The sequence below is a fragment of the Pteropus alecto genome, unplaced genomic scaffold (genome assembly GCF_000325575.1).
Source record: "Pteropus alecto unplaced genomic scaffold, ASM32557v1 scaffold53, whole genome shotgun sequence".
NCBI classification, from domain to species: domain Eukaryota; kingdom Metazoa; phylum Chordata; class Mammalia; order Chiroptera; family Pteropodidae; genus Pteropus; species Pteropus alecto.
In genome coordinates this window covers 3,969,993-3,978,758 of record NW_006434366.1, presented here as the reverse complement: position 1 = coordinate 3,978,758, position 8,766 = coordinate 3,969,993, and positions in this window count along the sequence as shown.

Below are 8,766 nucleotides of genomic sequence, written 5' to 3'. Positions count from 1 at the left end.
TCGACTGAGGTCTGGCTGAACTTGGCTGAGCTCCAGGTCACAAAGTGGGTTCAGAGTCTTTCCAAGCATCATCCGTCATTCATTTGGAACCAGCGGCTATGCAGGGCAGTTCTGTTTGTTTGTTTTGTTTTGTTTTCATGTAATTGCAAAAGTACAAGAAAACAAGGTCACCTGTACAAGCTCATTTGTGGCACAGTCACTGACACCCCAAGAGTCAGAGCAAATTGTGTGGCTCGGCCTAGTCAAATGAACCCGGCCCACGGCACGCCCACCCACCACGATAAGGTGGGGCGGGGCGCGGGTGGGTACGTTCTCAGGGAGCAGTGGCGGCTGGAAGCAGGAGTTCATTACACCACACTGAAATGAATACTTTCTTTAATTTTCTCCTTATGCTTCCTTCTATACATATGCAGGAATCAAATTTATTTTTTAAAAATATCAGAGACATAGAGATCAATGGAATAAAATGGAGAATCCAGAAATAACCTTTCACATTTATAGGGAATCGATGTTTTGACAAGAGTGCCAAGACAATTCAATGAGGAAAGGATCAGTCTTTTCAACAAATGGTGCCTATCAACATACAAAAGAACGAAAGACCTAACGGTAAGAGCTAAAACTATAAAAATTTTGGAGAATGACACAGACATAAACATTTGTGACCTTGGATTAGGCGCGGTTCCTTAAATATGACACGAAAGCACGAGCAATGAAAGAAAAAAATAGATACATTGGACTTCAGCAAGATTAAAAGCTTTTTTGCTACAAAAAAAAAAAAAACACCATCAAGAAAGTGAAAAGACAACCCACAGAATGAGAGAAAATATTTGCAAATTATGTATCTGGTGAGGGGCTTGTATCCAAAAGAAAAGAAATGAGAAGAAAGCTTACAAAAAACTCAACAATAAAAAGAAAACAAATCACACAATTAAAGATGAGTGAAGGATATGAATTATGTATGTCCCCAAAATTAGATGTACTAATAGCCAAAATGTACATGAAAGCTGCTCACCATCAGGGTCCATCAGAAAAATGCAAATCGAAACCATGAGCGAACTCTTCATATCCACGAGGATGGCTTAAGTCACCAGGACAGACAGCTCTGGTGAGGGCGAGGGTGCAGAGAACGTGGATCCTCTGCTGGTGGGGATGCAGGACGGGGCGGCCGCTTTGGAAAACAGTCTCATAGTGCCTCAGAAAGTGACATGCACGCAGCGGAATACTACTCAGCAACGAAAAGGGATGAAGTGCTGTTATCCGCTGTACATGGATGAACCTGGAAAACATAACGCTAAGGGAGAGAAGCCGGTTCCCGAGACACCACAGATGGTACAACTCCACCCATATGGGATATTTAGAAGAGGCAAATTTATAGGGACAGAAAGCCGATGTGTGATTGCCGAGAGCTGGATGGGGGGAGTTTGGACAAAATGAAAAGTGACTGTTAATGGGGCAGAAGGTTCTTTGGGCGTAAAGAAGTCATCCGAAGTGGGTTGTGGTCACGACTACAAACTCCGTGAGTGAACTAAATACCGCGGTTACACACTTCAAGTAGGTGAGCTTTATGACATGTGAATAACATCTCAATAAGACTTATGGAAAAATAGAAAGAAGCTTCAAGAGGATTTAAATAGAATCCCAGGTAGTGTTAGAACAGTTCCAGTGTAACGTCCATCCTAAGCTTACTGTCCATAACTGAAATCGAAAGCAGGTTGCACGCAGTAACAAATCTCTGTAGCTTAATTAAGGTTTTCAGTTCTTTACTCAGTGACCAATTCTTTTTTTAACTCTTGCTTTTGTTTTAATTTTTCCCAGTTTTTTTGAGATCTAATGGACATATAACTTTGTATAAGTTTAAGGTATATGACACGATGATTTGATATAAGTATGTATTGTAAATTGTTTTCACAGAGACCAGTTCTTTGCTTTCAAAGCCAGATACAGGAAATCAGCCGGAACATAGAAGAAAATGAGCAAACTAACTATACGACTTGACTTACATGATTAATGTAAATGAGAGTTCCATCTTAGTCAAGAGAGAACTTGCTGGGTGTTTGGGACTGTCAGCTGCTTTATACACATTATCATATCGTAGCCTCATAAATCTACAGATGAGTAAACTGAGGCTCAGGGAATTCATTTAGCACAGCTTCTTTGTGATGCTCCTCCAAGTCACATTGCCTAGGACGGCAAAACATTATACTTGCCATAATGATTTCAAAAGAAACAAGATAACTACCTTGCTGGGAATAAATATCTTATTTGGTGGTGGGGGTAGATTTGTCTTGAAAAACTCGATTCTCTCCTATGGGAATTTCTGTCTTTCTCTCTTTCTCTGTCTCTCTCATTCAACTGCGGTGTATACGTGTCTTCATTTTATTTTTATCCTACACCGAACACTGCGTTTATATCTCTGTCTCTGCCACGAGACGTGAGGACAGGTCTTCATGTCACGTACTGTGGTTTTGTCAGAACCCATCGGAGGATCCAGTTTTAAGGAAGAAGAGGGCGTCGTGTTGACGCGGGAGCAAATTCCACACGAGCCTCATCTGGAGGCGAGGCCTAGACGTGCAGTGGAGGACGCTGCGGGACTCTGAGCTGAGGCCGCTGATGGGCCAGTTTTGAAGGTGATCGTTCTGTCTTTACTCTTGGGCCTCCGTTATTATCGAGGCCCATCTTTTAAAATTAATGACCCCGAATGAAATTTCAGAGGAGCTAAAACTGATTTGTCTATTTACTTACCTCTTTTAAATGTAAAATAAAATTGCATTTGTGTGTAAAATCCCCCAGTACCAATGAAGACTGGGATTCTACATTTGCTGAGAAATATCTTTATTTGTCCCGTGGGAGATCTTAAACTTTAGTTGGCTTCTATTAAACTTTTATGAGAACAAAACGAGTGAAGGACTTTTTCTTCAAACAGGTACTTTTTTGGTTATTTCAAAGAAAGTACACATTCTTGAAACAGAACTAGTTCTTTTAAACGAATTCCTCAGAATCACTCACAAAGAACAAAAAATGGGGTGGGTGAGGGGTTCGAGGAGACAGCCACCACCACTCTAAAACTTCAGAATATTAAAATTAGGTCGTAATTATGTTTTTGTCTGACTTCTCAAAATATCACCTCAGATATTTTCCCCAAGGAGAAAGCCCCCACAGGCTGTCATTATAAATTCATATCTTTATGTGAAGCATATTCCCCCTTCTCCATCCTATTTTAAAATGCAGATGCTCTTGGGAGCAGATATACTAAGTCCTTAGTATATCTGCTTCTGCCAAAGGTTCCGGAAGTGAGTGCTGGCAGGTGGGGTACAGAGCTCAGACCCGAAGTGGGGTGTCACTCTGCTGTTACCCGAAATCAAACCGTCTGTTTACAACTCAGAAAAGAAAGAAAATGGAGTTAGGGTTCAGCCTTACGGTCAACGCAGTCACCATCCCAGGATGACCAGTCGATTGTTTTGGAAGGACATAATCCTTGGTGGGCCTGTGTTTTCCCATCCCCCAATCATTAAAGCACATGCTCGGGGCTAGCGACTGGCTGAATGGTGGCCCCCCCTATTTGCAAGCCTGAGAACGTGTCCCCTGATGTCGTGGATGTCATTCAAGTGGGGACCTTTCGGCGGGCAGCGAGCGGATCCTGCGTGATCCAGGGAGCCGATGGAATCGCAAAGGTCTTCATGAGAAGGCGGCCGGCCGGCAGGTCAGAGAGCAAAGATGTCACGCAGCCGACTTTGAAAAGGGAGGAAAGAAGCCTCTGGAAGCTGGACGAGACAAAAGAACAGATACCCCGGTGCCCGCGTAAGGCGTCAGCCCTGCGGTCCCATTTTGGACCCGGACCTCCAGAACTGAGAGGTGATAAATGCACACAGCAAGACCTCCAGCCGTCTCCAGGCCAGCCAGACTGATCCCCGCTGAGAAACAATGCCTCGCATTACCATCAACATAAAAGCCCAAGGTCGGCATGGGACACGCCCAGCCCCGAGTGACGTCACCCCTGCCTCTTCTCCAGCTTTAGCAGAGTACAGTACCGGTTCTGAGTCAGCACGTCTGGGTTGGGATTCTGCTTGTGCTGCTTACTACCCATGTGACCTTAGACAGATTAACCTCTCCGTGCCTCAGTTTCCTCTTTGGAAAAATACCTCATTGGATGCTCGTGAGGATTAATGAGTTAATAAAGTGCCTGGCACCGTTCTAAGCACAATATGAACTGTTGGGTAGTCTGATACCATCGGCACGTAGTAGACACTAAGCAAATATTCAATGAGTGAATGAATGAATGAATGAATGAGTGAGTGAATGACACAGTGTTACATTCACAACTGCTAAACATACACCATTATTTTCTCTCTGGTTGGCAGATAAGAATCTGTTTCAAAGGAATATGACCAAAACTTAGATGAACGAAGCCAGCCGAGCACTTGTGGGAGCCACATTTTGACCACTAGATGGATATCTACGAAGATCTTATTTGCTGTGAAGACAGAGGAAATCTGTCCCCTCTTGGGGGAATCTTTAACCAGCACTGAAGTACGTCCAAGCAGCGTTAATGGGTTTTCACACCTTCACTGACAACCATTAAGACCTAAAGTTGGCATATACCGTAAATGTTGACATATATTTCTAAACCGGATTGATTTCATTTTCTTGACTTTCCTTTTTTACTAATAGGTGGCCTTCTAACTGCAGAATAATACTCATGGCTGTGGTGTTTCCATAGCGACGGAAACGTGCCAGACCTGAGCAGTACCCTCCATTCTGGTATTTCCTTTTGGGCGTGTGCTCTGCAGAGAGGGTACTCCCTGTAGGATTTCTGTGCCGTGAATGTCAGTTTCCTTGCGGGTAAAGCTGTATTTCCCTTAGGATGGGTCCGTGTTAAGAGGTAACAGGAAACACCTTATGTGGACAGGAGAGGACTCCTGGGTTGCTTTGGTGGTCCTCACCAGCGGACCCAGGTGAGGGCGGGGGGCCGGCATTCTAGCCACATGGTCCTCTCCTACTTTATTTAGTTTAATGGCCTCGGAGCCCCTCATCTGAACCTGATATGTACATGAACTCATTTGAATAAGCATTCCTTGAGAGCCTTTTAAAATATGCTTTTAAAATTTCATATTCTAGTTGTTTTTTGGCTAATATATAGAAAGACTATTTTAGTCAGGTTTATTGAGGTGTAATTTACATGCATGCAGGAAAATATACCCTTTTTAGTGCGCTGTTCTGTGTGTTTTGACACACACATGCATGCACACACACACACAGAGTCATATAATCACCACCATTATCAAGATACAGAAGCATTCCATCATACCTCAAACCCTCCCTGGCCCCTTTGTAGTAAACCCCGCCCCCCATCTCCAGTTCCTGGCAAAGACTGATGTGTTCTGTCTGTCTAGTTTTGACTTTTTCAGAATGTGGCTTATTTCCAGGCTTGGATGGTTATCGATAAAGCTACCAAAACCATTCACATACATTTTTAGTGTGAACATGTTTTTATTTCTCTCAGGTAAATACCTAAGAGTAGGATTGTTGGGTCGTATGGTAAGTGTATAATTACCAGATGGGAGGGAGTTGGGGGCGGGTGAAAAAGGTGAAGGGACTTAGAACTACTAATTGGTAGTGACAATATAGTCACCAGGACATGAAGTGCAGCACAGGAAATATTGTAATAATATTGTAATAACTATGTATAGTGTCAGGTGGGTACTAGATTAATTGGGGGCATCACGTCATAAATTATATAAATGTCTAACCACTATTATGCTGTACACCTGAAACTAGTAGAAAATATTATTGAATGTCAACTCTAATTGAAAAATAAAATAACTATCAGAAATTGCCAAGCTGTTTTCCAAAGCGACTGAAACAGTTTGTCCTCTCACCAGCGACGGATGAAAATTCCAGCTGGTCCCCATCATTGCCAGGACTTGATATATGGCCAGGCTTTTTTTTTTTTTAAATTTCCACCCCCACCCCTTTCCTTGTGGTAACTATCAGCTTGTTCTCCATATCAACGGGTAGGGTTCTGTTTTGTTTATTTATTTATTTAGTGTTGTGTTTTTTTTTTTAACTCCACATATAAATAAGATCACGTGGTATTTGTCTTTCTTAGTCTGACTTATTTCACTTAGCATAATACCCTCCAGGTCTCCATCCATGTTGCTGCAAATGGCATGATTTCATCCTTTTTAATCGTCGAATAATATTTCATTGTGTATGCATATGCGCCTATATACCATATCTCTATCCGTTCACCTATCGATAGACATTTAGGTTGTCTCCATGTCTCGGCTACTGAATGTGATGCTGCAGTGAACATGGGGTGCATATATCTTTTCGAATTAGTGTTTTTGTTATCTTTGGCTAAATACCCAGAAGTGGAATTGCTGGATTATGTGATAGCTCTGTTTTAAATTTTTTGAGGAACCTCCGTATTGTTTTCCATAGTAGCTACACTAATTTACGATCCCACCGACAATGTATGAGGGTTCCCTTTTCTCCACATCTGTGCCAGCACCAGGATTTTGATTACAACATTCTAATAGGGATGTAATGGTGTCTCACTGAAGTTTTAATTTATATATCCCTAATGACTGATGATGTCGGATGTCTTTAAATATATCTTTACATATGTTTGCCAACCATATGGCTTCTTTTGTTACATTTATTTCTACATTATAATATGTATCTATATATAATTTTAGCTATTAAAATTTATAACTATTTGCTGCTACTATATAAAAATACAACTGATTTTTACATATTAATCTTGAATCCTTAGATCTTATCGAATTCACTTATTAGTTCTAATAGTTGTTTTGCTGGTTCCTACAATTTCTATGTAAACCATTATGTCATCTGCAAACAAAGACAGTTTTGCTTTCTTCCCAATTGTTGTGTCTTTTCTTTCTTTTTCTTGCCTATGTTAATGGTTATGAACGATAGTAAAATGTTGAAAAGAAGGGCTGAGGCTGGGCATCCTTATCACTAATATTAAGGGAAAAGTGGTCAATATTTTACCATTGACTATATTAGCTGTACATTTTTTCATAGATGCTCTTTACTAAATTGAAGAAGTCTTCTAATCTTTATGAGAGTTTTTTTTTTATTATTATTAATCATGAATGGGTATTGAATTTTAAGTGCTTTTTCGGCATCTACTGGGATGATCATATGGTTTTCCTTTTATGGTCTATCAATATGGGGGTATTGAATTTTAAGTGCTTTTTCGGCATCTACTAGGATGATCATATGGTTTTCCTTTTATGGTCTATTAACATGGCCAGTAACATTGATTGGTTTTCAAATGTTAAATCCAACTTGAATTCTTGGGATGAAGTCAACTTGGTTAATCCAACTTGCTGGATTCAATTTACTAATATTTTACTAAAGATATTCGTTTTTATGTTTGTGTAAATATTGATCCATATATATATATTTTTTTGGATAATATTTATTTCAGGGTTGTAATCAGTGCTATGCTGACCTCAAACGAGAGGAAACATGTTCCCTTTTCTATTTTCTGAACAAAAGTTGTTCAAGATTGGTGTTATTTCTTCCTTAAGTGGTTAATAAATTTGACCACTGAAACCATCTGGGCCTGGAATTATCTCTGTTGGACAAAATTCAATTCCTTGAATAGTAAAGCGCTATTCGGATTTTAAAATTTCTTCCTCTTTCAGATCTGTAAGTTGTATTTTTCAGAGAATCTGTCCATTTCATCTACGATGTCAAGGTGGTTGGTGTGAAATGGTCCATACTACTTGCTATTAATCTGCTAATGCCTGTAGTGATATGCTCCTTTACATGAAAGGCTGTTTTTTTCCTTGGGTCAGTCTAGTTAGGATAGATTCATTACTGTGTTAAGAAGTTGGATCGAATCAGTACTGTGTCTCTGAGTGGCAACTGGGAAAGCTAGTCCTGTGCTTATCAAAGTGGGGTACTCAACACCCCTGTAGGTATGCGTTCTGATCACTGGAAGCCACAGAGACCCCATTTTTTAAGGAAAATGAAGAATTTAAAGTTACATTGAAAAGACTACGCTCTAAAAGAACATTAAGATGCAGACATTGTAAGATGCAGATTTTATTTATTTAAGATAAGTGGTAAAATTCCTTGGAAGTTTCCCATTAAAGGACTCCCACTCCTTTGCCATCTTTTCCACTCTCCACTGCCCTGGGAAAAGGGAAAGAACCGAATTAAATGCAAGTTCAGCTGCAGAAGCCTCCAGACCAAGGAAGGCAATGGTTACACAAACCAGGTGTGAACTTAAAATGCCCGGTAATTTCAACGGACTGGTGAGCTTAAATTTAGAATGAAGGTGTCTTGAACACACTGCTTGGTCTTGACGCTGCGTCTCCGATTCTGAGTGTTTTATAAATTGCGTTCTTCCTCTGCAGTGATTAGGGTACAGAATAGTCACGCGTCAAGTGCGAAGCGGGGAGCAGGCAAAAATAATAAGGTAGCATTTACTGAACACTTCCTCCGTGCTAGGGAGTAATATGGCATTCCCCTGACAGGTTTCTACGGTCTTATTTTACAGAAGACAGTGTCACCTGTCCAAGGTCACACAGCTATGCAATGCAGAAGAGCGCCTGACCACCTCAGGGCAAGCTAGAGGTGAGTCGTAATTAAGACAAGCAGGCCCGGGTCCCGCGGTTGCAGCAAGAGGGTGGCTGGCCGGCGCGGGCCTCCGAGGTGGGAGGGGCCAGGGAGGTGGGCGGGACCAGGAAAGCTCTCCCGGGCCCCGCCCACGGCCCGCTGCCGCTTCCC